The sequence below is a fragment of the Leptonychotes weddellii genome, chromosome 13, assembly GCF_054177405.1.
Source record: "Leptonychotes weddellii isolate Sample4059 chromosome 13, ASM5417740v2, whole genome shotgun sequence".
Taxonomy (NCBI): Eukaryota; Metazoa; Chordata; class Mammalia; order Carnivora; family Phocidae; genus Leptonychotes; species Leptonychotes weddellii.
In genome coordinates, this window is record NC_138381.1 from 70,243,192 (window position 1) to 70,270,393 (window position 27,202).

At 51.1% G+C, this 27,202-nt stretch overlaps 1 protein-coding gene across 1 annotated transcript in view; it reads left to right on the forward strand.

The window, feature by feature from the left end:
• Positions 1–27,173, forward strand: part of SPRING1 (SREBF pathway regulator in golgi 1) — a 223,576-nt gene extending 196,403 nt beyond the window's left edge. Inside the window, exon 7 of the transcript XR_014139781.1 lies at positions 24,896–27,173. The gene's annotated coding sequence lies outside the window, so the exon portion shown is untranslated. The remainder of the gene's footprint in view (positions 1–24,895) is intronic.
• Positions 27,174–27,202: the final 29 nt, after the last annotated feature.

Here is a 27,202-nt window from a genome sequence, read left to right on the forward strand (position 1 = left end):
GTCTGTTTTGCTAAGTCCGTCCCTCATTGCACCTTGGCTATACCATGTCCCAGCGCGTGGGCTCATGTGCCTTTTCTTAGCACCTGCTCTGTGCTCCGCCTCCCTCAGTTGCCTCACCTGCGAAAGGGAGCTAATAAAATCTGGCTTAGAGAAGAGTTGCACATTTTGAGATCTAACAAATGTCAAGTCCTGGCATAGCTCCTGGTTGATGCTACTCCACATCAGCCGAGCGCTTGCCTTGTGCCCAGCCAGTGGCCTCCATTCTGCACACACTGTCTCATTGAGTCCTGACAACAAGCTCAGGTGGTGGGCAGCATTATTATTGCTAGTTCGTGGATGCAGAGGGGAGAGAGGAACTCCCCCTGTTGAGAAACCCTTAAGGAATCCAGTGGGAGCATTTGTCTCCAAACTGCCCCACTCAGACTGGATTTACCCACATTTTTCTTTGGGTGCAGCCTTGTCAGAGAGAGATGGCAAATACACCATCTTTTGTGAAGTCCGGTGACACAACTCAGTGGCTCGGTGTAAACTCTGGCATTTCCAATTAAGTGTTGCCTTTATTCAGCAGGGCGATCATGTCAGTCAAGCCATGTCTGTATGTGGATCTGTTCAAAAGACATCTTCTGACCCAGGGTGGCCCCAGTGTGGGTGGAAAGGCTTGCCTCGTTGGTGTCCTTAGATGGGTCCCCACCCCTGGGTGCAGCATCACCAGCCTGGCCAGGCTCCTTGAGGTCCCCACTTTGATCCCTACAACAACCCTGCGACTCTGTGATTCTCACCCCCTTTTGACACATGACGAGGCTAAGGCTCAGGGAAGTGAAGTCAGTAGCCAGGACACAGCAGAGTGGCAGAGTCAGGATTAGAACCCACATCTCTTGCCTCCGGAGCCCATGATTGTGACCCCTTCCCTGGACTGCCTTCATCTGCACACTGTGAAGGCCTTGGACCAAGTCAGGGGCATTTTGAGGGGCTTGAGGGAATGTCTTCATTTTTAATAGATTGCTTTATTTTTTAGAGCAATTTCAGATTTGCAGAAAAATTATGAAGATACAGCGAGTTCCCATATGCCCCACACCCAGTTTCCCCCTTAATGAACACTTTATGAGTATGATACATTTGTCACAATGAGTGACCCAATATTGATACATTGTTACTAACTAAAACCCATGCTTTATTATTCAGACTTCCTTAGTTTTTCCCCTGATGCCCTTTTGTTGGGTCCGAGGATCCCATCCAGGACATCACATTTTATGTCTCCTCAGCCTTCTCTGCCCTGTGGCGGTTCCTCAGACTGTCCCTGATTTTGATGACCTTGGTGGTTTCAAGGAGTACCATTCATGTGTCTTGTAGAATGCCCTCCTATTGGAATGTGTCTGATGTTTTTCTCATGATTAGCCTGGGGTCATAGGTATGGGGAGGAAGACCACAGGGGTCAAGTGTCATTCTTAGCGCATCACATCAAGGGTGTATGCTCTCAACTTGATCTACTCTGTTGGCATTGACCTTCATCACCTGGCTGAGGTCGTATCAGTCAGGTTTCTCCATTGTAAAGGGACTGTTTTTTTTCTGAGGGTTATCTTTTTATCACTTACAATTAAAGTTCCTTCTAGCTAGGAAATCTTTCTTTGTTTCCGCCATATGAAATCCTACATGGAATCACAGCTGACTGAGAGCTACAGCCAGGGCCGGCTGCGTGGGCAGGGGACAGATGTGCTCACCCGGGGCCTGCATTTGGGGTTCATGCTCTGCTGCCACCTTCTTAAAATTCTTAATAATTTCATCTTTGGATTTGTTTCCTAAGTGGAGGTTGATAGGACAACGCAACATGCACAGGGGGCTTGGAGCCTCAGTCGTGGGGTCTTGCTCCTTCTACCCCTCTGTCTCTCCAGGATGGATTCTCTGCCTGCTCCCCCACCCTCCCAGTCACTGTTGCCACCCCTCTGTCCCTGGCAGGGGCCTGCAGGTGGCGTAAAGAGAGTTAGGGTTGGTGTGCATGTCCTGAGCATCTCAGGGCGGAGACCTGGTAGGGGCCATCGCCATCCTAGACTGACAGCACCATGATGCCTTCAGTGGGCAGCTGGGAGGGGCTGAGCCTCTTGCCCACTCCCAGTCCAGGTGCCAAGTGCTCTCCAGCATGGAGGTTGCAGTATCCTTGGGGTCACCTGTCTACCATGGATCAGGGGAACGGGACTCTGAGAGAGGAAGGTATCTGGTTCAATTTCCCTGCCCCTCCCCAGGGTGCTGATGTCGGTCCCATGGCTGACAGCCAGTGGACCATGCATGCATGCAGGCCCAGTCACGGCAGGGCCCTGGGCACCTGTGAGGGTCTGCACATCCCCCCAAGTATCCTGATGCCTGCAAGAGCACAACACTCAGTAGCCAATAAAAACATTATGACATGTCCAGGAAGAGAGACTGCAGAAGAAAGGAAAAAGCTTTTTACATTTTAGTACTTTTGTTTGTTCGTTTTGGTTTTTTTTTAAGATTTTACTTTTTTATTTGACAGAGAGAGAGACGACAAGAGAGGGAACACAAGCAGGGGGAGTGGGAGAGGGAGAAGCAGGCTTCCCGCCCAGCAGGGAGCCCGATGCGGGGCTCGATCCCAGGACCCTGGGATCATGACCTGAGCCGAAGGCAGACGCCCAACAACTGAGCCTCCCAGGCACCCCAGTACTTTTTTTTTTAAGATTTTATTTATTTATTTAGAGAAAGCACACTTGTGAACAGGGCGGGGTTGGGGGGAGGGCAGAGGACGAGGGAGAGAAAGAATCTCAAGGAGACTCCATGCTGAGCACAGAGCCTGACGCAGGCCTTGATCTCACAGCCCTGAGATCATGACCTGAGCCAAAACCAAGAGTCGGACACTTCACCAACGGAGCCAACCCCTCATTTTAGTACTTTTAACAGCCCTGTTTCTCTCTTTTGAACAGGGGCCCATATTTTCATTTTGCACCGGGCACCGCAAATTTGAAAGCCAATCCTGCGCTCCCCTCCTGTGTCCCCACCCACACTGTGCCCCGATTCTCTCTGAGGAACCTCCCATCTCCGTGAGAGAGAGCGGGAAAACCCTCGGAGAGGCATCCTGGCAGGCCCAGCTGGCTCTGACAGAAGGCCGTCTATGGACCCGGGTGGCCCAGCATTTGTAGGCCAGTCCACTTCAATATCATCAGCCAGGGAAACGCTGGGGAAACTGAGGCACAGGGAGGCAGAATGACTTACCAGACTCTGCACACGGCTTGAAAGCCAGGGTTGGACCAGCTGGGGAATACTCAGGACAGCCTGAGACAGTAGAGAGAATGCTGTGCTAGGAGTCTGATGGAGCTGGGGTCAAGGCTCAGCTAGGCCAAGTCAGCTAGGCCAAGTCACGCCCTTTCCTTTCTGCACCTTGATGTGCTCATCTGTTTAATGGGAGTGAAACACGAGGTCCCTAGGACTCAGCTTAATCCAGGCACCAGACTTGAGACCTGTGCGATGGAACGCCCCACCTGCATCCTGAGATGTCCTTGCCACACATGAGGATTTGCCCATTTCACCTTTGCGCTTGGGTATGTTTCAGTGTGTCCACGCTGCCTGTTAGGGGACACGAACACCCAGAGGGCCCAACCCACATCTGTGGAAGTCCGTCTGGGTCCTGGGCTGAGTAGACCGGGGCTTAATGAGAGCCTTGAACAGGGAGGGAGGGGATGGTGTTGCCGCCTCACCTGGAGCGAGCTCCTCTGTTTCAACTCCATCAACTGTGAAGGCGACAAAGCCCCTTCTGTATTTTGCGAGAGATACAGTTTGCAAATGATCTCATTACCCCCGAAGCCATGAGCAGAGTTATGTCGGGTCTTTCTAACAAGTGGCAGTAAAACATTTTATAGGCCCCTCTGCCCCCCTTCTTTCCCCACCGTGTAATTTGCTCTGTTTGGGGTTGGACTTGGTGTTTTCCCTCTTTCCCTTCTCTTTCTCCTTGCACTTTCTCTCATGTTAATTATATTAGTTGCCATGGAAACAGTGATGTCATTGGCACGGGAGTGCTCAATGACATCCAAAAGCACAGTTTATAGCATGGCTTGAAATTTATTCCATGGCTCGTAGCCTTGAGGGGGGTTATACAGCGATTATACGGTGGGCACCATCTGGGCATGAGGGTGGGAGGTGGTGGGGAAGTGGCTGGCTACGGGGCGCTTCCCACAACCCCAGATACTGGGGGACCGTGACATTTGGACACTGAGGAGGATACCTTGGGTACCGTGAAGAACTGTCTATTGGCTTTTATCAACACTCACTGCCTAACAGCACCACGCCCCACATTTGTCCCCGTTTTAGGATTTCAGAACCCCGCATGGAGCGGTCTTAAAAGTGCTTCACACAAGGGGTGTGTGTGTGTGTGTGTGTGTGTGTGTGTGTGCGTGCGCGCGGTGCGCGCTCCTACATGTGCTTGATGTTCGTATGAAAATGCGATCTGCAGCATGCAGTGCACGTTAGTTCACACACAGGGCTCACACACACATGCACACACTTATTTGCCCATCTGTACTTCATTCTAGAAGGTGTAGTGGCATCCACATGAGTGAGTTTTGTGCCAGGGCCCCCATCCTCCACAGCTCACTTTTTAACGAGTTCCCTTTGACGGAGCTCCAGGGGCGGGGTGGGGAGCAGGGCCCTGCGCAGAGACAATGGGGGGGTTGTAATGGAAGTCAGAGCGCCCCGCGCATCTCCTCGCAGGGAGATGTGCAGGTGTGGACCTGGTGAGCTCGCCCCCGCGCTGGGTCTTCCGTTGTTCTGTGGGAGGCCTCCATGTCTTGATCTGACACCGAGCAGACGGACCCCAAGGGGAGAGCCACTCAGCAGCCCCCTCTTCCTCCCTGGGGACCCGTGGATGTGTTTTCAGTTCCTGTGCTAAGTATCACCTTGAGTCTGCCGGGGGAGCGTGGCAAACAGCGCGCAGAGCTACGGGGGACCTCCAGGTGTTCCTCGTCAATTCTGGAGGTCTGGTGCCTGCGATCAGAAGGATGAAGGGCTCTCCAGTATGGCCCACTTGGAAGAGCAGGGTAGGAGGCACTGCGGGGCGGAGGGCACCGGTTTGGGAGCCTGGGGCATGACGGAAAGGGACAAAAAGCTCACTCCAAACAGCGTCAGTGAAATAGGCAAATTATTGGCTTCAGAAGTGGAGTTCAAGGTGGAAACTTAAGGCATCACCTGCCCTAGGGCCTCAAATGGTGACATCCGGTTCTCTCGCTGCACCTCTCAGCCCTGTCTCTGTTTCGATTCCCCTCCGGGTGCAGTCAAGACCCCAGGGAGCCCCGGGTTCACCTTCGAGTTCACTTTGTTCCAAAAACTGTCATTGGACCCAATCCAAGTCCTAGCCCATCCACGAGCCAATTACTGTGGTCGGGGCGTGGCTTCCCCCAATTGGCCAGGCCTGGGCCACGTGGCCACCCCCGGAGCCAGTAAGAGAGAGTGGCTGGACCAAGTGGACCAGGACCAGGAGAGGGGGACTGGAGCTGGATAGGTGGGACGGAGGACGGTACAGGACTGGTCCCTGTGCCTCTTTCTGCCCCCATGGTAGGCATCCCTACCCAAGTACAGTACTTGCCCTGTGCCCATCAGAACCTTCAGCGGTCACTAGGCCTCAACCCCGTCTGCCACCGGGATGCAGAGATGAAGTCAGCCATCGCCCTGCCCCGCCCACCCCGAGCCTCCAGCCCCCAGCCCCCAGCCCCCAGCTACCCCCTGAAAAAAGATAGGAGCCTCCACTGGAGGAGCCCAAGGGAGTACCAGTCAGATTGGAACCAGGTCCTGGGGAATGAGGAGGAGGGTGCCAAGCAGAGAAAGGGGGCGAGGTCGATGCAGGAAGAGAGAAAGGCCAGTGCCAAAGCCGACGCATGGAAGGGCACAGCTTGGGGAAACTGAGCCCCACATGCATTAGTAATAATAGCAGTCACATGGCTCTGGGCTAAGGGATGCTGCTTTATCACCATCAGCTTCACCACAGCCCTGTGACACACGTGCTGGGAAATTAGTCTCTGGCACTTAGAAAGTCCCATGTAGATGTTTGCTGTGATGATAATAATAATAGGGAGCCATGGATGATTTCAGCAAGGGAGAAAATGAGAGTGAGGAATTTGGGTTAAAGGAAGAAAAGCAGAGATAGTTTAGAGCCCCAGTGGTTCTCCACCAGAGGTGATTTACCCCTGGGGGGACATTTGACAATGTCTGGAGACATTTTTGGGTGTCACAATTTGGGAGGAGAGGGGCTACCAGCGTCTAGTGGACAGAGGCCAGGGATAGTGTTCAATATCCTGCAATGCACAGGACAGTTCCCACCACAAAGAACTATCCAGCCCAATGTCAATAGGTCTGAGGTGGAAAAATCTGGGTTCAGGTTAAATATGGGGGCTGATGCAGAACACAATATGGGTTGTGAGGAGGAGGCTGTGGATAGGATGGGGGCCCTGGGCTAACCCAAGCCTGGAAGAACCTCCCCCCGCCCCATTCACGTCCACCAAATGGGCATCCTCCCCTCCTGATCTGCTATGTGGCGGGGTTGGGGGGGGGCATGGCACAGAAGGGGCTGGCTGGGAGAGGTGTATGTCACCCAGAGGTCTGCAGGCCCTGGCAGACGGTGGGCCACAGTGCTGCCCGCTGCAGCTGTGTGACCAGCTCCTGAATCATAGACCCAGCATGTTCCTCGAGTGGGTGCCCTGTGTCGATGTGCCGCTTGCCCGCCTGGGAGCCCCCAGCCTGGAAATGTGGATGCCTTGCCACTCAACTTGCAGATCACAAAGCCCAGTCCTCTGAGTCAGAAATGTTGATTTGTTTCAGTTAACATGAGCACAGGGGAAGGAGGAGAGGAAAGTGAGCAAGAGAGACAGTGAATCAAAAACCGTGAAGCTGACTGAGACAGAGACTGGGAGAGACAGACACTCTCAGCAGGAGAAGAACCGCCGAGAAAGAACAACACAGAGAGGCTGAGACTACGAGACTGAGACTGAGATGGAAGGAGACAAATGGAGAGCAGCCGAGAAACACGGAGAAAACCAGAGACTGAAAGAGAGCCAGATGGATCGAGATTAGCAAAAAGAAAAATAAGAATCGAGAAAGAGCAAAAGAAAGATTGAGTAGAAGACAAGGTGGAGAGAGTGAGCAAGAGAAATACTTTACTTCCTCCCAAACCCCATGGTCCAGAGCCCAGAAACTCTCCAAGGCTTTGCCATGTTTTAGCCATGAAACCGGGAAATTGGGGCGGTTCTCTCGCTGCAGGTCCGGGACGAGCAAGCCTTGTTCGCATTATTGCTGGCATCCCTGAACTGGACGTCAGCCAACAGGAAATTCCTGGGAGAAATCTTTCCACTCTGAGTCTTTTAAAACTTCTTATTTATTTATTTTAATTTTCCTTTTTTTTTTTCAAGGACGAGCAAAAACAAGTAAGAGGGCGAGGGGGAAGACAGGAAAAAAAGAAAAAGAAATGATCCACCTGGTATAAGAAAAATTTATCTGGCAGCAGCCCTGGCCAGGCCAGGGGAAGCTCAGGACCCATTGTGTCCACCACGTTCATTCTTCCTCTGGAAGAATTTATGACCTCACACTCCCATGACATCACAATGCGTTGCCATGGCCCCCGCTTTATTATCGTAAACAAAGAGCTGTTCCTTGGGACACTGGCTGTCTGAACAGGAGTGGGAGAAAGAAGGCTCTGTGTCATGTGTTTTCTTGGGAAGGCAGCTTGTTCGGAAGTCTGAAAAGCTGCAAAAATAGTTGTACGCACAGTTCCCTCCGTGCAGCCTCTGGACGAGGTTAGGACGGGGACAGGGGGATGAAGTCAGCTCCCCGCTGGAGGACCCTCTGGCTCGGTGTGTTCTCACCGCCAAAGAGCAGCTTCCCTGGGCGGCCCTCACTGCTCCGAGAAAGGTTCTCATTCATGCCTCGAAAATATGCTGAGCGCCTACTATGTGCCAGGCGCTGACAGAGCTGGTTTATAGATGGGTGAAGCACGCAGGTGGGGGCCCTGCCCTTACAGAACCTGCAAATAAAGCAACAGGAATGTGTAAAATTGTAATTTGGATTAAGGGTGCGGCAGGAAGCAGACAGGAAATGAGGATGAGAAGAATGGGGGGAGGACGCTGCTTAGATGAGCAATCCGGGAGGGCCTCTCTGAGGAGGTGATGTTTGCGACAAGACCTTATGGAAGAGAAGGGGTCAGCCATAAAGAGTGAGAGCAGGTGACAGGAACTGAGCAAGGACAGTCGCACCAGGCTGTGACTATTGAGATTTAAGTTCCCACCAGGGGGCCCTTCCCACCTGTTTTATAGTTTGTTTTGTTTTGTTTTGTTTTTGCTGACTTCTTTCTTTTTTCTGACAACTGACTTCATTAGGAGGGCTTGTAAAGAGGAGTCATTTTTGCCGAATCCCGAGTTAGTAAGACTTCCGGACCCTGCCACCACAATGCCAGCAAACCCCCATTTCCAGCTTGCAGGGAACTCTGCACAACAGTCCGGCACTTGGTGAAAACAAATTAGCTGGGAGCAGAAACACCTGTAGGACCCCAGCCCGCTCTCCCTGGCTGAGTCAGTTGGGCAGGAAGCAGGTGATGCTCTTAAGCCACCGAAAGGAGAGTAGGGAGGGCACAGGAAGGGAGGGAGGGGAGCCTGTGGGCACTGCCGGCCGGCCAGGAGGCCAGATGGACAGGCAGGCAAGCCATCCCCATCCCTCTCAGGAGATGGACCTTGAAGGAACTGGGACCCTGGAGATAGAACAGAATGAGACCCTCCAAATCATCAGCCCAATGATGGGGACACGGACACAGAGGTAGCACAGGAAGTTAAGTGCAGAGTTCTGCCCCTCAGTTGCTGTGCGACCGTGGGGAGCTCACTTCACATGTCTGAGCCCCCAGCCCCAGTGTAAAATGAGCAGAATGCACAGAAGCCCCGAGAACAGCTGCAAGATAGTCACTCTTTCCTACTGCTGCTTTCCCAAGGACACATTTATGAAAGCCGTCCAGGCACTGTGCTTCTGACTTCTCATACATTTAGCTCATTTAATACTCAGGGAAGCCCTAACTAGTAGTTGTGGCTGTCCCCATTTTGCAGATAAGGAAACTGAGGCCAAGAGAGGTTGAGTAATGGGCCCAAGGCCCCAGGGCCAGATCCCAACCCTGACCTGCCTGACTTCAAACAAAGCCCATGTTCTCAGCCGCTGAAGCTTGGCCTGTAGGGTGCACAGCTGCAGTGGGGGTGTGGGGGGGTGGGACGTGGCAACGGGGACAGGGAGGGCTGACACCGTGCTGACCCTTGGACACGGAGCTAGTCCTCAGAGCTGTGAGAGCCAGCTTGCAGGCCAGCAAGAGTGCTGGTGTACCAGAGACCCAAAGGACAGCAGGGAGGGGAGGACATGGCCCAGAGGAGAAGACCCTCTTTATATGCTGAGCGACGCTGCCAGATGCGGGAGCCTGATTTGCATGTAGGACATGCACTTTAGGCTTCTCCAGAGCAGAGTAAGCAAGGCTCAGTTCACACGCTACTAACTCAGCTGGGTCCGGCTACTAATAGGAAAAGCATCAGTGTGGGATATCGGGGAAGAAGGGTGGACCAATGGACTGTGCATCAGGCACCCCGGATTTTAGAGAAGTGTCACCTTTAATGGATGTCTAGCCCTGGGCCAAGCACGTTGCTGACCTTGCTTTATCTAATGCTCCCATCTTGTGATAGTGTATCCCATTTTATAGATGTAGGAACTGAGGCCCAGAAGGATTTCGGTCCTGGCTGTGTGCCCCTATGTAGAAATATAATGTTTCTGGGTCTTATTTTCCTTTTCTAAGAAATGAGAGGATTGATCTTAATCAGGGGCTGGTAAACTTTTCCTTTAAAGGTGAGATAGGAAATATTTTAGGCTTTGTGGGTCACACCATCTTTGTGGCAACTGTTTAGCTCTGCCACCAGAGCATAAAGCAGCCATAGACAATATGTAAATGACAAGTGAGCATGACTGTGTCCCAATAAAACTTTACTTATAAAATATATAAATGACAAATGAGCATGACTGTGTTCCAGTAAAACTTTTATTTCAAAAACAGATGGTGGCACTTCGCATGCACTAGGATGACTGTAATTGAAAAGTCAAATAATAACAAGTGTTGGGGAGGATGTGGAGAAACCAGAATCTTCATACACTGCTGACAGGAATGCCACACCAAATAGAACTTTGGAAAACAGTCTAGTAGCTCCTCAAAGAGTTAAACATAGAGTCACCATGTGACTCAGCAATCCCACTCCTACGTATATACCTAAGAGAAGTGAAAACACATCCACACAAAAACTTGTACACGGGGGCACCTGGGTGGCTCAGTCAGTTAAGTGTCTGACTTCGGCTCAGGTCATGATCTCGGGGTCTTGGGATCGAGCCCCACATCAGGCTCCCCGCTCAGTGGGAAGTCTGCTTGTCCCTCTCCGTCTCCCTGTGCCCCTGCCTTCCACTCGTTCTTTGCCTCGCTCTCAAATAAAAAATCTTTAAAAAAAAAACAACTTGTACACAAATGGTCATAGCAGCATTATTCATAATAGTCAAAAAGTGGAAACAACCCAAATGTCCATCAGCTGATAAGCGGATAAACAAAATGTGATCTCTCCACACAATGGAGCATTATCCAGCCATGGGAAGGAATGCGGTCCTGATACATGCTACCGTGTGGATGAACCTTGACAGTGAAAGAAGCCAGACACAAAAGATCACAGATTGTATGATTCCCTTTGTTTGATGTGTCCAGAACAGACAAATCCATAGAGACAGAAAGTAGATTGATGGTTGCTCAGGGCTGGAGTGGGGAGAATCAAGGCCTGGGATGTGGGGGTGGTGAGAGCTGAAGGATATGGGGTTTTGAACTGATGAAAATATTCTAAAGTAGACTGTGGTGATGGTTGCACATATCTGTGACTATACTGAAAGCCACTGAAATGTACACTTTAAATGAATGAATCCCATGGCATATGGATCATACATCGATAAAGCTGTTATTTTAAAAATTTGTTTACTGATGGGGCGCCTCGGTGGCTCAGTTGGTTGGGTATATGACTCTTGATTTCGGCTCAGGTCATGATCTCAGGTTGTGAGATTGAGCCCCGCGTCGGGCTCTGTGCTGGGTGTGGAGCCTGCTTGGGATTCTCTCTCCCCCTCTCTTTTTGCCCTTCCCCCCGACCTAAAAATTTTTTTTACTGATTAAAAAAAAAGACATGAGGGAAATTTTGGGCGTGGATAGAAGTGTTCCAATAAAAAAAAAGACATGAGGGAAATTTTGGGCGTGGATAGAAGTGTTCCAACAATTGGTTTTGGTGCCAATTGTATGACTATATAGATTCACAAAAACATATCAAATTTTACACTTAAAATGGGTGAACAAATTTATGTAACGTATCTCAGTGAAGTTCTTAAAGGAGAGGGGAAAATACGGGAAGGGGATTGGATTTGGCCCACAAGCCATGGTTTGCTGACTGCTCGTCTAATGGTGATCATATCAGGACTGTTTAGATTCCAAGTAGGCAGGAATCCAACTCAAGCTGGTTTAGGCAAAATGAGGAATTTGTTGATGCACACAACTGAAAAGTGTAGAGGATATATGGGCTTCAGGCACTGTTGGATCTAGGCACGCAAATATCCCCAGAACTCCATATTGCTTCTGTTCTCAATTTCCATAAAATGGCTGCCAGTAGCTTCTGTCACATTTTCCCAGGTTCAAATCCATCAGAAAAGATTAAGTAGCCATTTCCAAAAAGCACTGCATTCCAGTGGTTCTGATTGGGCCACACGCCCACCTCTGATCCACTTCTGTGGTCAGAGGACTGCAGTGTTCTGGTGGGCCAGTCCAGAGTCACATGGCACCCCTGGACCTGAAGGATGCATTTAGTATCACCCAGAGACTGTACAGGGGGTGTGGGGGAGAGGTGGTTTCCTGGAGAATTGGGGTGCAAACAAGGGGGACCCAACAAAAGAATTCAGGAAGCATTTCTTACGCCAAAAATATTTTGGCTTAAGCAGTTCCAAACACCAAAAGAGTTAAGTAACCATTGTTAGTCATGTTCCGTCAATGACAAATTGAAGCCCCCATGAGTGAAGACAGCCGGCAGGTCATTGGCAAAGCAAACCCCGCCCCCCCCAGCCCTGTTTCACCTTTGCTCTCAGCATGAAGTTTAACTACCTGCAAGTCAAGACAGAGGGGTCATTTATTCAACAGACGGTTGTTACAGTCAGCTGCGCACCCCATGTCTGTAAAATTCTCCTAGATCAGGAAATTGAAAGGCCTGGAAATTAAGGAACAGACGTAAAGACTGGAGCAGAGTGTGGGCTGGCTCTCTGGCTCTGAGCAGTGCCCCACCGCTGAGATGAGCCAGCCTCTGGGGCAGTAGCAGAGCCTTGAAAAGTCCCCTTCGACGCCTGCAGAATTTCTGTCTTCACCTCCCCAGAAAGGGAAGCAGGGTCAGATCAAGAGGAAATCAGAAAGCCGGGGTGCTGGGTCCTAACCCCAGCTCTGCTACTGAGAAGCCGAGCCACTGCAGGCAGCTTGTTTCTCTGAACCGCGCTGTTAGATGGGAATGAGACCATTTCACTCACTTTTCACCTCTACCAGGGCTCGATCTGACCCTGGCCCACTTCTGTGCCTGTGTCACCTCCTCTGTCCCCCGATCCCCCACTCCATCCTGTCTGGCTTTTCTGTTCCTTGCATGTGAACTGCTTGTTCCTGCCTCTGAGCATTTGCACATACTGTTCCCTCTGCCTGAAACACTCCTCCTATCACCCAATCTTCCCAAGACTAGCACTTCTGGGTCATTGGGGATCAGCTCAGGGAGACCTTCCCTGACCACTCATGCTCCCTTGAGCCCCCAGGTGAGCCCTCCCCCCCAGGTCTCTCTCCCTCATACATCTGGTTTTGCTTTCTCAGCAAAGGGGCCCAGCTCCAAAATGCTCAATGAGTGTCTATTCACTGGACAGACGCAATTATAGGACAAGGAGGGACAAGGTGCATGCTTGTCCCAAACAGGAAGGAAGGCTCAGCTCCAAAAGCTGGGGCCCGAGCCTAGGGTGGTGTTCAGTCTGTCCAGTGACAGCATGGCCTGATTTTCTTTCTTTCTTCTCCTTGTTTCTTGCAATGGTTGGTTGGCTCCGAAGTTGAGCATGTGCGCATGTGTCTCCTCCCTCTTCTGCACCTTCCCACAATGCTCTGTCGGTCCTGCCCCGCCCCCAGCCAGGGTGGGTATAGGGTCCACACACCTCCCTTTGGCCAAGACCCCACTGTCCTTCCACAAGTCCTGTTAGCTTCTCCCTCCGTTCCTCTGCACACCAGACCCCCTCCCTCCCCTCCCGGTTCCTTGACCATCCTCATCTCGACCACATCCCTGCCATGGGTCTGTGCCTCTCCTCACCCAAGCGCCATTCTTGCATTTCCCATGGGCACCTTGCCCAGCTCCCTGTGTTCAGGCTGATCCTTTGGCCTCAGCACCCTTCCCCGTTTCTCCCACTGGCTCCTGCCAACTCTTCCTTCAGAGTCAGCTCAGCATCACCCCTTTCCAGAAGATTCCCTGGCCCCTCCCAGAATGGGGTGAGGGGTCCGTTTGGCTGTCCCCAAGGACCCTCCACCTACCGGGTACTGCAATAGCCCTGCCTGCCCTGGAGGGAATTACCTGCCACCCTGTCTCTCCCCAAATGGTGTGAGCATCTTGAGATGTGAAGCGATGGCATTCGTCTTTGCCTTCGCTGTACTTAGGCATGCCTGGCACACAGCAGGTGCTCATTAGATGCTTTATGGAATGAATGCAAGAGTGCCATGCAAGTGCATGTGAGTGTTACGGGGGCAGGGGCCGTGTCGTGTGCCACCAGTGCCTAAGAGAGCCTGGCCCATGGTGAGCTCTCAATAAATGTTTAGGGAATGAATGAATGCATGCATGAACAAATGGATGAATGAATGATTCCTCTGAGGCCTAGGTAAAGTTGCCTCCTCCAGGAAGGCTGACCCGCTATGCCAGTTTTCCCAGGATGTGGGACTTCCAGTACTTGATCTGGGCAAGTCCTGGGCAAACCAGGACAAGTCGGTCACGCTACCCTACCTCCTGCCTTCCTGACGCCTGTAACACCTGACCCTAGTCAGGCTGCCCTAATCCCAGTCACTTGCTGTTATCCTGTATTTTGTGGCTTCCTAATAATTTCACACATTTGTGTCCGGCCTTCCAATTTTGCTAGAGGGCAGACACCATCGTTCTTTACGGCCCGTGGTTACCATTCAGGGCTAGACAGAAACGGGATTAGAAAAATCATCATCATCATCATCGTCATTTACGAAGGTCTTGTCCAAGCTCTTCACCTATGTTTTCTTCCTTAATTCTTCCAATGGCCACACAAGATAGGTGTTTTCTTTCTATTTTCTAGACGAGGCTTTCAAAGCCCAGAGGTGAAGGCCAGACCGACCCAAGCTTGGGTCACAGGCACACCTAAGAAGTCACAGGATTTGAACCCAGGACGGTGAGAGGTCATAGCCTGGGGATTAAGGAGCTCCCAGAGGCAGTGCCTGTCCAGCAGCCCAGGCCTGGTTCTGTGGAGTCTAGAGCTTTCCTAAGCCCTCTGTCCCTTACCCCCTGAAGGCATGGCCAGATGATAGCCCTCCCAGAGCCCTGTCCTCCAGCTGCTGGTTGAGGGGCTGGAGTTCTGGAGAGAAGAGAAGAAACAGGACTCCCAAGGGTGGAGAAAACAAGCTGCTTTCCAGCTCTGGAGATTTGACAGGACCAGGTTGGAGGGCCTGGAACCCTCTCTCATTTCTAACTGTCCTGCCCAAGAGCAGGCAGAATGGGTCCCCAAGGCCAGGAGGTTGTAGTAACCTCCTAGGGCTCCGTAACAAATGCCCACAGCTGGATGGTTTAAAACTAAAGAAATTGTTTTCTCATAGTTCTGGAGGCCAGACGTCCAAAACCAAGATGTTGGCCAGATGGGTTCCTTCCGGAGGCTTTAGGGGAAAGTCGGTCCCATGCCTCTGTCTTAGCTTCTGGTGGCTCCAGGCCATCCTTGGGGTTCCTGGGCTTGTAGCTACATCACTCCCATTCCTGCCTCTGTAGGCACACGGCCTTCCTCTTTTCTCCTCCGCATCTTCCTTTCTTCTCAGACTCCCGTCCCTGGATTGAGCGCCCACCCTAAATCCAGGATGATTTCATCTTAATAGCTTTCACTAATTACATCTGCCAAGACCCCGTTTTCCAATAAGGTGACATTCTGAGGTTCTGGATGGACATGAATTTGGGGGTACCTATTCAATCCTCACCATTAGCTTGGGTCCTCCTAGCTGCTGCTGAAACCCTTCCCTGCCTTCCCCTGCCCTCTGCCTCGGGACGCACCTGCAACGGGACCCCACGGACCCTCCGGCCCCGTCCACCCTGCCCTCCCCGGCTCCTCGATGACCTCCGTGTGCTTGTGGGAGATGCGCAGGGAAAGCAGAGTTGCAGGATCCCAGTGTGAAAAGAAGGAAAGTGCTGACTTAAAACTTGAAGCCCTGACAGATGTAGCACTTTCTAACGCACTTTTTAACCGCGGGCCTGTGGGCACTTGTCGGATCCCAGCGTGTTTGCTAATGTGCATTTTCATCAAAGGGATGAGCCCGCGAGGCTTCCATCCTTTGCCCTCTTGGCTTCCACTTCCTCCGTGGGTTGGTCCTGCCTCTGGTCCCTCGTCCCTCCGCCTCTGCCTTTCGGCCCCTCATCTTTCTTGATTACTGTCCTCCCCTCCCCTCTCCCTCCCTCTGGGTCTGGGTGCTCATCCCTAGTCTCTCCCCCTGGGGCCCTTCTTCTGTCTTCTTTCCCCTCGGGCCCTGTCTTCTCTCTGCCCTTCTAGTTCAGTGACATAAACGTTTGTGGAGTCACCAGTAGAAGGGACAGGGCTAGGACGGAGCAGAGCCGTAGTCCTGCTCCCTGTCCTGCCTTGGTATCTCTTCCCCCACCCTTCCTCCCTCCCGGCACCTTCTCTCACTCCTGCTTTGCAGGCCAGTTCAACCAAATGCTCCCTGCCTTGTACCAGACACCCGATTCAGTGTTGGGGACACAGACAGGAGCGAGACGAGGTCCCTTTGCTGCCTCAGGCTCTCCTTGTGCCCTCTCTCTCTCCTGCTTCTTCCTCTGTCGCCCCCCTTCACCCCTCCACCCCACTGTGTGTGCACTTGCTACCATGCGCAGCCTCAGCCCTAGCGTCTGGCCTCCTGAACAAGCAGGCCCCTGCTGGCTTCCCTGCTGCTGGGGGCCAGGCCAGCCAGGTTGCGGGCCAGGAACAGCTGATGCGAGTGGACAGACAGCCGATCCAAAAGCCCTTGCCCTGCGCCACCGGCCCCTGGCCCAGAACGGCTGATCAGCCTGATGTCTCCGACTGAACAGGAGCTGTTCTGGGAGGCCGCGGCCCTGTGGGCAGCCGGCAAGCCTGATGCGGGCGGACACTGGATCAGAGCAGAACGAGAAGCTCTCTGGGCCGGCTCTGAGCTGGGCTGGCGGATTGGGATGGACATGGGGGGTCACCGGTTGGCCAGAGGCTGGGGGTGCCGAGGGAAAACTGAAGGCGGCTGAGGCCCAAGTGCTGGAGACCGTGGTGGAAACGGAAGTGGGGAGTGGAGGCAGCCCTGGGCTGGGGGTTTGCTGGACCAGCCCTCCCTGGGCCGTGTTTCAGAATCGGGCAGTCAAGAGGAAGGCAGCTCCAGGTTCAAACTCTGGCTCTGTTCGCTGTGGTTGACTCCACCCCTCCCACATCCTCCATATCTATTCTACCCAAAGGTCGGCTCCAGGCAGGGCCCCCTGCCCCCCATTCCCCGAGCCCAAGATCGGTTCAGTGGTGGCCGCATGATCCAGTGACAGCCGAGGAGACACATGGGAAAGTCGGCTGGGCTTCTTGGAAAGCTCTTGTCACAGCTAAGGGGATGCTGGATGGTCAAGGTGCCCTTCCTTGGATTTCTCATCGTGTGAAATAATGACTTTTCTTATTGTTTAAGACAATTTGAGCCTGTCTAAGTTGTGTTGTCTGTAACTTGGAGCCTCAAGCATCCTAAATAGTAGCAGGGAGCAGAGTACCTAGTTTCTCCAAGTGCCATCAGAGGTCATTATGCCTAGGCCCTGGGATTGCCATGAGCAGTCATAAAGTGATGGATTTAGCACCGTGCCTGGCAGACAGTAATCACTCCGTAAACATTTTAATTATTATTTACGTATCAATACTTTATAGTCAATACATTATTTATAGTCAGTTATATGTGATAGTCATTGGTGCCCTTGGCCAAATATTTCTGGTTCTCTCCCCTTCTAGGCATAATATGATTATAGTTTTTGGTCCCTTTGGGGGTAGAAAAAGCCGTGTGATGATTTGCACAGGCTGACCCCGTTTCTACCACCTTGCAGTAACTGTGTGGCTCCTCATTTTGCCTGCGTTGCCCTCTGCCAGCTCACCCAGGCCACCGGCACTCCGGCAGGGGTGGCGGAACGCTGCCCCCCTCGGTGACACTTAGTTTCTGGGCTCCAAGGAACCAGGTTTTCTCTCCACTCACACACAGCCGTTCCCTCCAAGGCACCCACATGCCACCCGGGGGCAGCTCATGACACCCAAAGCATCACCAGGCCCTTCAGGATTGGTGCAGCCTGGAACTGCTCTTCCAAGGCGATGAATCCTTTCAGGGAGGGGTGCACATTGCTCCTCCCGCACACTCACTTGCCTCGGGCTTTCCCGCAAATCCAGAAAACAGGGCTCTATGTTTGAGCCCCAGGGGCAGACAGAGGCTTACCTTGGCTCCTGTGAAAAATCAGTAATTATTTTTTTAAAAAGGAAAGAAAGAAGATAAGTATTAGCAAGGATGTTGAGAAATCAGAAGCCTTATGCATTTCTGCTGGGAACGATGCATAATGGTGCAACTCCGCGGAAAACAGCAAAGCATTCGATATAGAATTGCCCTATAACCCAGCAGTCCCGCTTCGGGGTGTCGACCCAAGAGAATTGAAAACACGTCCACACAAAAACTTGTACACAGATATTCATAGCATTAGTCATAAAAGCCAAAACGTGGAAATGACCCCAATGTCCACTGTAGATAAATGGATGAGCAAAATACGGCATATAGACGATGGAATATTATTTGGCAGTAAAAAAGGAATAAGGCGTTGCTACATGCCACCACGTGAATGAGCCTCAAACATGAGGCTAAGTGAAAGAAGCCAGTCCCAAAAGGTCAAATATGCTATGGTTCCATTTATATGTGATGTCCACAATAGATAAATCCATAGAAACAGAAAGCAGATTAGTGGTTGCCAGAAGCTGATGGGGTAGAAAAAAGACGTGGCGGGGGTGGGGGTGAGGGGGGCGATAAATGAGTAACAGGTCCAGGGCTTGCTTTTGGAAGGAACAAAGTATCTTGGAACTAGATAGAGATGGTGGTTGTACAAGATTGTGAGTGTATTAAATGCCACCGCATTGTTCACTTTAACACAATTAATTTTATGTTATGTGAATTTCACCTCCATTTTTAAAATCTCAGTAAGTAGAAATGTTTGTGGAGGAGGGGAGGGCAGGCAGGGGAGAGGGGTGACATCCAACTCTAATCCCAGAAGTGCCCAAGCCCACCTCCTGCCTGGCCCCCAAGCCCTTTCTAATAGTATCAGTCAAGCTCTGAGTCTGGGGCATAGCGTTCTTTCCTCCCCTCACCCCCGCCCCCACCTGCTTCCTGTATAAAGGGGAAAAAAAATTCTTCTAATCATTGTCACTGCTGAGCTTGAACCTTTGGACTGAATCATGTCTGCCCTTAGGGAGGGTCTTGTTTACCTCTGTGCCCTGGCCACAAGCCTGCACTTTGGATTCTGCATTAACTCCAGGCTGGAGAAAACCCCACCCGGCTGCAGCTCCAACAGCTTAATTACCCAATACGCTGGGTCTCCCTGCCACTAGGTACAGAATCAGCAGCATAATTAGCTGTTTATTAGGGTCTTTCGGGCCGGCCTGGGATTCCCCCAGTTGCAGCGAGCTGCAGTGTCTCCCGGTTATAGCTCTCTCTCCCCACCATTCTGGAAAGACCTGGTTTTGGTGGCCACTGGCCAGAGTTCCCAGACTTTCCTTCTCCAGCAGTCCTTGAGGCTCCTGGGGCTGGAAGCTGTTCTTAGGGTGTTGAAGGGAAATGAGGGCAGGGACAAGAGCTGTGGCTCTGGCCACCTCTGTCCCTCCCAGCCAGAATGTGAGCACCTGCTACCTGCCAGGCACGGACCAGAGGGATGTAGAGAGAACGTAGCTGTATCTTAGATCTCAAGGAGCTCACGGTCTAGGGAAGGAGGAAGAAAGAGAAGTAACGGCTTGCCCCCTTTAAGATTCTGAGCAAGACTGGCCACGTAATGTTTGGGGCCCAGTGCAAAATGAAAATGCGGGACCCCTTATTAAAGTGATCAAGCATTTCAAGAACCTGACAGCAGAGCATGAGCGAGCATTACCCTTCCCAGTGCCAGGCCTTGTGTAACTGCCCAGGCCGGAAACCCATGAAGCTGGCCCTGGCTAGGAACCTTAGTAACAGCAAACATGAACTAGGCACTCACTATATGCCCTTGGCCATAGGACTTGGGGGTTAGGAAGACAGACTCCTGGGCTGGATTTCAGCTCTGCCTCTTACTCTCTCTGTGACCTTGGGCAAGTGGTGCAGTCTCTCTGTGCCTCAGCTTGCTCATCTGTAAAATGGAGGTGATACTAACAAAGAGTGTAGACTGGTGTCTGGTGTGTGGTAACTCCTTCTTCGGCATTCCCTGTTAGTATTCACTTGCATGGGATCTGTGAGATGGATGTGATTATATACCCATTTCTGGGGTGGGAGGATGGGGGGGGGTCAAGGCACACACAGATGGGGTCACTTAACCTCAGTCACTCAGAGGCAAGGCTCAGATTTGAACCCTGATGATCTAGCACGTGGGCTTCCGTCATGAGGGTGTCATCCAAGAAGAACAGGATGAAGGAGCGCAGAGGGAGGGCACCGCGCCCACTCTCGGGAAACAAGGGAGGCAGAGCTCACCCTCTGCTGAATGTGGCTCTGAGTCGGTGCTCAGTAGATGTGTGTGGGATCGAAGCATTGATTTTGTAGGTGGATCTACTTTGTGCCGGGCACTTTCAGAACACTTCGTATCTCAGGTGTGTTTGATCATTTCCGCTGTAGATGGAGGGCCTTAAACTTGGCGCCAGGGCAAATCTCCGGGCCAGTATCACCCAGCCAGGAAGTGGTGAGTCAGAGACTGCCCTTCTGGGTTTCTCGGATCCCAAACTCCTGGCTTCTTCTGGCCCAGCCCACTTAGCTCTAGAAGTTCTGCCCAGAAATATGCACGGTTGGCATTGCTGAGCCAGGGAGGCTTGGGTGGCCCTGATCGGGTGAACACCGCCCATGCTGCTCCTTTGGGCACAAACTTCCTCTCCTCTCTCACCCCTGGCCCAGGCCCAGGCAGATAAAATATAGTGAAACCGCCACAGGGGTGTGCTCTCAGCAACGCTTGTTAAGACGGGGGCTCCTCTAAACCGTCAACGCCATCATCCTGTGCTTTGTTCCGCCGAATGGGAATCCCCAAAATTCAGATGAGCAGGGAAGACAGACTTGTAACTGAGGCCTTGGCCAAGTGCTCCAGGGATCTCCAAGGAAAGACTTTTTCCCTGCGGTCTCCTCGGAGTCTATGGACTGTCGTGAAAAATCCAAAACCCGGCCTTACCCTCAGAGAACCCTGGATGTGAACCAGGGTGGAGAGGGTGAGTTTAGTGGTAGCTGTTGATCACTGCCAGGTGCCAGGCAGCCTGTGGGACACACACGCCACCAGAGGGAGGCGAGAAAGGGGCAAAAGTCAGCTGTCGGCATCAGGGATTTCCAAGGAGAGTCCTGCCCCAGAAGTGGATGGTTCTTGCCTCTTTGGGGGCAACCATGTGCCTACCACAGTGTGCTTCTTCCTTTTAAAAAAAAAAATTCCTGGGCGCCTGGGTGGCTCAGTTGGTTGGGCGACTGCCTTCGGCTCAGGTCATGATCCTGGAGTCCCTGGATCGAGTCCCGCATCGGGCTCCCTGCTCGGCGGGGAGTCTGCTTCTCCCTCTGACCCTACCCCCTCTCATGTGCTCTCTCTCATTCTCTCTCAAATAAATAAATAAAATCTTTAAAAAAAAAATTCCTTTTTATTTTAATATAATTTCAGACTTCCAGAGACGCTGCAAGAACACTACAAAGAATTCCCGTATACTCCCAATTCCCTGAATGTGAACACTTTGCCACCTGTGCTTTATCCTTGTCTCTTTCCCTCTCTGTAGGTATAGGCATAGAGAAGAGAAAGGGTGTATGTTCTTTTTTCTGAGCTATTCCCCAGGAAGGTGCAAACGTAACACATCTTTATTTCTAAATACTCCGTGTTTATTTCCTAAAAACAAATGACAGCCTCATACAATATAATATTTTACAATAGAATTATCAAAACCAGGGAATTAACACTGATACCACCTTTAAAAAAAAAGATTTATTTATTTTGAGAGAGAGTGAGAGAGTGCACGGAGAGGAGGAGCAGAGGGAGAGGGAGAATCTCAAGCAGCTCCCCCTGCTGAGCCGGGAGCCTGATGTGGGGCTCCATCCCACCACCCTGAGATCAAGACCTGAGCCGAAATCAAGAGTCAGACCCTCAACCGACTGAGCCACCCAGGTACCCCCTGATATAGCCTTATTATCTAATCTACAGACTTTACTCAGATCTTGCTATTTGTCCCTACAATGTCCTTTATAAACAAAAGGAAACTCTGGGTCACAAATGGCTTTCAGCAGTCAGGTCTCTTTGCCTTCTTTTAATCTAGAACGTTTCCTTGGTCTTTCTTTGTCTTTTATGATGCTGACATTTTTTAAGAGAACGGGTCCCTTATTTTACAGAACGTCCCTTGGTTTGGGTTTGTCAGGTCTTTCTTCCTGATTGGGTTCAGGTTACGCACTTTGAGCTGAATCATCAGAGAGATAGGTTTCATTCTTCCCAACGTCTCCCAATCAGATTGATAATACACGCTGTTGATTTGCCCCATTCCGATGATGCCAACTTGGATCACTGCATTAAGGGATGCTGCAATATTTTAAAACTAAAAACAAACAAACAGACACACAAAAACAGAAAAGCTTGAGTTCTAGTATCCCCTCTCCAACTCCCAGATCAAAAGCTCCAGATATGCCCCTCACCAGATTTGTGGCACGCACAGAGTTAGCATATTGGTTATCTATTGCTGCATAACAAATCACACCAAAATACGGGGACTTGAAATAGCAACGGTTTTATTGCTCCTGATTCTGTGGGTCTGGAATTCCGGGGGTCCCCAGCTGGGCAGTTCCTTGGCTTCACAGAGTGTCAGCTGGGTTTGCGCATGTGGCCGCACTCTGCTGGGGGCTTGGCCAGGGCTGCGAGATCCAAGATGCCCCCACTCACAGGTCTGGTAGCTGGTGTTGGCTGCTGAGGGGAATGCTTGGTTGTCCTCCGCCTGGCCTCTCCAGCAGGATTGCTTGGGCTTCTCTCTATGGTGGCTGGGTGTCAAGAAAGTGGGAAAATGGAAGCTGCACTATCTCTGGGGCCTGAGACCTAGAAGTTGACCAGCCTCAATTTTGCTTTGTTGAAAGCAAGGCAGAGGGCTAGCCCAGATTCAAGCAGAGGATGGGAACAGGGGCAGTGTCCACTGCAAAAGAGTAAGTGAGGTAGGAATGATTTCTTCAGCCATCTTTGGAAGCGATCCACCGCAGATGGGGATAGCACATGCCAAGGGTACCCGCTTACTCCCCCAGAATGTACAAGAGAGCTAGAAATGAGGGACTGGGCAATCAGCCTTTGTCAAGCCTTTCCCAGAGGAATAGCAGTCCCTGTGCTTGGAATGTTTCCTTCTTACTCTCCTTTTCAATTCACTGCGATTCCCCAAAGCCTTTCCTAGGTGTCTACTATGTAGCGATATTTATTGAGCACCTACTATGTATGCGGGGCTCAGTGCTTAGGGTAAGGGAATGAAAGTGTGTTGGTCCTTGCCCTCTGGGAGCTCCCTGCCTACTGATAAAACTGACCTCTAGGTCAGTTGTCATTGTCAAGGAAGTAGGTGTGCAGAGGGTGGAATGCAGAGGAAGAAGCTAGGGAAGGGACACAGATGGGACAGTGCAGGGGTTGGCTCCTTGATGGGCAAGCCAGGCAGAGGGGACAGCCTAGGTTAGGCAGTGGGTGCGTTAAGAACCATCCCCAGCTGGGAATGGCTATACACAAGGTGTCGTGGGGCCCAGAGGAAGTGCAAAAAGATCATTCCAGGGGGGTAGTCACGGACTAGAACTCTACAGTCTACCAGTGTGGTGCTTCTCACCTCCTTCTCTTCCTCCCCCAAGAGAGATCTTTAGTCTCATAGACTCTGTAGAATCCCGCTGAACCCAGACATGCAATGAGGCACGTGGAAAGGTGGGGAGGAGGACTTGGTAGAGAAATGCAATTTGAAAGCTTAGACTGAAATTCTTTGCATGCCGCTAAGTCCATGAAGGAGACATACGGGGACCTGTAATTTATATGGGTTACATATTTTTATACGCATGCGCAAACAATCCTGAGGGAGGTCGCAGTTTTAAAAGGAATGTATTCCTGCATAATTAAACCCTCAAATAATCCGAGCTAACTCCTGAAAGGGGTGGTGAGCATGTCTCTTTATCCATTACAATGTCACTAACATGTGGCGAATAGCACACCACCATTTAAATTTCACTCGGGCCACTTGGTTTTGAAATGATGCAATTATGGATGTCTTTTTTAAAGCGGGAGAGATTTGCATTATTCCACATTTTTCACCTAACAGGAGGCTTTATTTCATACATAGTTTTATATTGCACCACTTCAAATTTGCAATTCTCTCTTATTTCATATTCTCGGTCTCCAGTGTTAGACCCAAAAGCACAAAGGAAGCCCCTCGTTGGAACTGTGGGCTGCTCTTCCAGTTCTGGTCGAATAACACAGCAGCTGAGAACTTGGGTTTTGGAGTCCCTGCCACTTTCTAGCTTTCTGCGCCTGAGCAATGCAGTTTATGCTCTCTCTGAGCCTCAGTTTGCTCATCTGCTAACAGCCACCTCCATTTAGAACAGGTAAGAAGATTCTTAGCACAGGACCTTCTTCATTGTAAATGCTCAGTAACAGGTGGCCAGCACGCTTACAATGACATCACCTTGGCCTCTGTGCCCCACTTATCTGTTTGCATTTGGTTTTCCTGCCCAACTGTGAGTCCCTTGAGGGCAGGGCCTGCGTTCCCGTGGTGCTTATAGTCCCAGCCCTGCACACAGAGTAGACCCCATCAGTGCGGGAGGTCCGCTGGACCCCACGCCACACCGTGCACTGAGAAATTCAGTATGCCCTTGGGGCTCTTATCCATCTTCCTTCTGAGGTCAGTCCCAGGAGCTTCCTAGCCATCTCTGGGGGGTGGGAGGAGCTAAAGCCCCACCTCCTCCCTTCCAGCACGAGATATGCAGCCTGCCGCACCCCCCCCCCCCGTGCCCCACCCTGCGGCTCCTGGGTAAATGGAATATGCTGATAAAAGTCATTTATCGGTTAACCTGAGGCACTGGGGACTCAAAGAGGGCAGATTTGCATTTTAAAAGACCTCTGAGGAGCCAGGGTAATGCTAAACACAGAGAAAGTGCTCTCGGATGCTAATGATAACGAGGGCAATGTGGAGACTGGGGCCAACTTTCTAGGGACTTCCAGAAATGAGAATATCGCCTACTCACTCAACCTATAGAGGACTGGTGCTGTCTTCCTAATTGTTGGTTTCTGTCTCTTCCATGAAAGCTGACAGAGACCAGACCTACTATGTCTCTGACTCTGTATCTTGCCAAATCCCCCTACCCCCAGCGGGAGACATGACTGTGACCTCCATTTTGCAGGTTAGGAAAGTCCTGCTCAGAGAGGTTAAGTGACTGGCGAGACAACACACAGCCTACAACCCACAGAACTGGGATCCAGACTGCTCTGTGCTGCAACAAGGCCAGTGTTCCTTCTCTCATCTCTCCCTCGGGCAGAGGCTGGGAGGCCAACTCAGAGGAATGGAATGTCTGACATCCGTGGACCTCTCTGACTCCCTCAGCAGCCCCTGGGAGATCTTGACTCAGTCCCCTCAGCCTCACTGCCCCCAGCCTGCCTGCCTCCTCCCCAAATCCGCCAGATGTCTCAGCATTCACTGAAAATACCTCCTCACTGAACATACTCCTCCTTGGTGCTTTGGTAGCCACTGTGCCTGAGTCCGATATTCCCTTTCCCCCACCCCCTTTGCCTTGAAAAATTCCTTCATCTCCTTAATGATCCAGCTCACATGCCTCCCTGACCCTATGAATATAACTCATGCGCTTATTTTTTCACCCATAAAGTAAGGCCGACACATACCATTGTACAGGCTGCGCACTGCACAACACCAGAGACACCATTTGCATAGACCACCCTGGCATTGTCTAGATGTTTCTTTTTTTTTTTTTAGATGTTTCTTTATTGGAATTGTATCTGTTTATAGCTGCAAGCCTCAGGGTAGGGATAAGGTCACGATCAGCACCACACCCAGTGCCTAGCCCAGGACCTAAAGCTCAATAAATGTTGAATGAATGAATGAATGAATGAGCCCTATAAGATAGGACTATAACATACAGGAGCACAAACACCCCAGATCTTGCTCTTCCAAACAGGTGTTTCCCCCTGCCGTAGTCACCCCTCTCCTTATTGCCACAAGGTATGGCAGCTCAGAGTGCTACTGGAAGGCCTCTCAGGGGATTTCCTTCAGAGCCAGGTTCCAAGCCACGGAAGTAACCCCCGCTCATTATTTTGCAATCACCGATCTTTCATCACCCAAAGTGATCCCAGCCAGCTCCATCTTCTACCTTGTTCATCAGACCTGGCTCCATTTAACTCTGGGCTCTGTCCAGAAATCCAGTCCCCTCTGTAAGAACGATGGCCTGCCACGCTGAGGACCGACAGAGCAAACTGCCAAGTCTCCAAAGGCTAATCAGCAGCTGGCTCCCGAAACGTGCCGTGCCCCAGCAGCCTGGCTGGCCTCCCAGGGGCCTCCTTTGAAGGATCACGCGTACTTTGTTATATACGTTCGGGTGCGTTGATTTTCACAAATTCAAGTCTGTGAAATTCGGGCTTGTAAGGAATTCACCCAGTGCGAGTTTACTGAGCGTTCAACTAGGTGCCATGTTTTTATAAATATTAGCTCATTTCATCCTCACGAGCCTGCTGTGGGTTGAAACTAACTCTCCCCGTTCTACAGATGAGAAAATTGAGGCTTGGAGAGGTAAAGAGGCTGGCCCAGCTGCTTTATTGGCTCACTGGGGACCTGTCACTATATATGAACCCAGGGATTAAAATTCAGGCCACATTAGTTAACCCTCGGCTCTAAAACAGGTAAAACTCATCTCAAAAACTTGAACTTTGTTGTTGTCAGACACCACAATTCTTCACCTTTGTGTAAGTTATCCAAGAGTGTGGGTCACAGAGCATTAGTCATGTTTTAATCTTATGCTAATTTCTGCCCTGACTCAGTCGTCTATGTTCAATACATTTCTAAGACACTGAGGATGGAAGACTTGGCCAACTTACTTAGCATTCACTTCGTGCCGGGCTCCTTCATGGTCTAGAACAGGGGTCGGCAATCTATGGCCCGTGGACAGACACCTGCTTTTGTAAATAAAGTTTGATTGGAACACAGCCACCCCCATTTGTTTACAAAACACCTACCGCTGCTTCTGTGCTCAAAAGCCGAGGCAAGTAGCTGTGCCCCTATGACCTCAAAGCAAAAAACATTTCCCCTCTGACCTTTTACCAAAAACATTTGCGACCCCAGTTCTAGAAGACATTGGACGTTTTTCTGACTTCCCAGCCTCCGAACCCCCTTCTTATCATTGAAGAACCTCCCATCCAGTGAGGCAAAGCTCACTGCCTGTGATGGAAGCTGAACATACAGATACTCACTATAGTGGGTTGAATCGTGGCCCCCAAAAGAGATGCCCATGTCCTAAACCCCAGAACCTGTGTATGTGACCTTATTGGGTAAAAGAGTCTTTGCCGGGGCACCAGGGTGGCTCAGTTGGTTAAGCGACTGCCTTCAGCTCAGGTCATGATCCCCTGCCTGCCATTCCCCCTGCTTGTGCTTGCTCTCTGGCTCTCTCTGTGTTAAATAAATAAATAAAATCTAAAAAAAAAAA